Source organism: Cyphomyrmex costatus, unplaced genomic scaffold, assembly GCF_001594065.2.
Source record: "Cyphomyrmex costatus isolate MS0001 unplaced genomic scaffold, Ccosl1.0 scaffold328, whole genome shotgun sequence".
Classification (NCBI taxonomy): domain Eukaryota; kingdom Metazoa; phylum Arthropoda; class Insecta; order Hymenoptera; family Formicidae; genus Cyphomyrmex; species Cyphomyrmex costatus.
The window spans coordinates 39,884-41,632 of NW_017277428.1; the positions used below are offsets into that span (position 1 = coordinate 39,884).

Genomic DNA, 1,749 nt, shown 5'->3' on the forward strand with positions numbered 1-1,749 from the left:
GTGTGTGTGTGTGTGTGTGTGTGTGTGTGTGTGTGTGTGTGTGTGTGTGTGTGTGTGTGTGTGTGTGTATGTCTTCGTATGCGTGTCGGCGTGTTCGCGGGGTAAGCGAGTCGGCACGCTTATTACAAATTATAAGAGTGTGCGCGTGTTAGTGAGTAACCGCGGTGTGCGCTATTCGGCGTGGTGTTGTTACGGGCCGTTTGAAGACCCGCTGCGCGTTTTTTCTACTCTGTCTCGGCTAGCGCGGCTGATCAGCTGTTACCCGGCTATTTCGGGTATCGCCTATACGACGAACTAACGATTGTGAATCGCGAGCTATGAATTAATCGCGGATTCGCAACGGAATCAGGCGACGATCAGAGACCAAGAAATCTCGGTGGTGGTGGAGAACTCTCCACCCCCTGACGGATACTGGTCGGTCGCAAAGAAGCGAGATAGAGCTGCGGCTCTGGCCGACGGCCGAGAATACTCGGCGGAGGCAGAACACTCTCTGCTCCCGGGCGTCGCGCGTCGGTTGAGTCGCGAGTTGCACCGGACGGCTGCCGAGAACTCTCGGCATAGGTAGAGTACTCTCTACCTCTCGGTTTCGCCGTACGGTGCTTGCGGATACCTCTGTTTTGTCTACCGGGAAGTGGGAACTCCCGATCGAGTCGGAGCACTCTCCGATCCGTTTTCTCGACTACTAGAAGTATGCTAGGAATCAGAGCTAGTGCTAGGACAAATATTGGAATCAGGATCGGAGGCGGAATGCCCTGTTTATTGCTAACGCGGTATTTTTATACTGCAAAATACCGCGTTCGTTCGGTTTCGGTTCGGCTCGAATTTTCCCGCCGCTCGAGATTCGCGGTACGCGAGGCTCTGAGTAGTAGGAGTCTGCGGAAACCGATCGGTTTCGGCTTCGTTCGGCGGTGCTTGGCGGTTATTACTGCCACCGATACCTGTGAATTATGCTTTATTTTTTTATCGGGCGCTTTGCGCCCTCATCGCTGCATCACGTGGCGACGCAGCGGCGTCCGGCCGGTTGGTATGGCCGGAACGATGCGTGGGGGGGGGGGGGGGGGAGTAATTGTCTTATACAAGAAACGAAGTATCTGTCCTAAGAAGATATTCAAATGTGATTCATAAAGTCACTTTCACGATAAACAGCACATTCCGACACGTTATCAGCACATTAAATAAAACGTGAAGTTGTTAGGATAATGTGATATTTCACATCTTTAATAGAAAACAATTAGGAGGATTGAAAATATTGGAAGAAATAATAACGAGAAATAGCACATAATAGTTACTCAAATTTTATCGGAGTGGTAAGTACTTTAAATGAAATAAAGACTTGATAACAAATCATAATTACAATTTTTTTCCTATTGACTTATCTTGTTAAGTATCTCTATGAATACATTGCTTTAAATAATGCAGATAATTTCTAAATAAATATTTTCTATTGAATGAATAATATTAACACTTATAAATATACATATGTATATGAAAATGATAATGCTGAGAATTTTCTACACAAATTTACATATTTTCCAATAATACATAAAATTCTGAGTTAAAAAATATTATTAATGTTTTCTGCAATATCAGATGATATCAAATATATCGTTTGTAAGTAATCTGAAAATTCTAAAATAAAAATATATAAATTTTGATCTAAATGTGTGCGGTTAATAATAAACGTATCGCACACATACACATATATATATATATATATATATATATATATATATATATATATGTATCATA

The 1,749-nt window shown here is 42.8% G+C and overlaps 1 protein-coding gene across 1 annotated transcript in view; it reads right to left on the reverse strand.

Annotated features, from left to right (window-relative positions):
- LOC108775829 (uncharacterized protein K02A2.6-like) overlaps nt 1-1,749 on the reverse strand; it is a 5,991-nt gene that overhangs the window by 2,024 nt on the left and 2,218 nt on the right. The window lies entirely within an intron of this gene.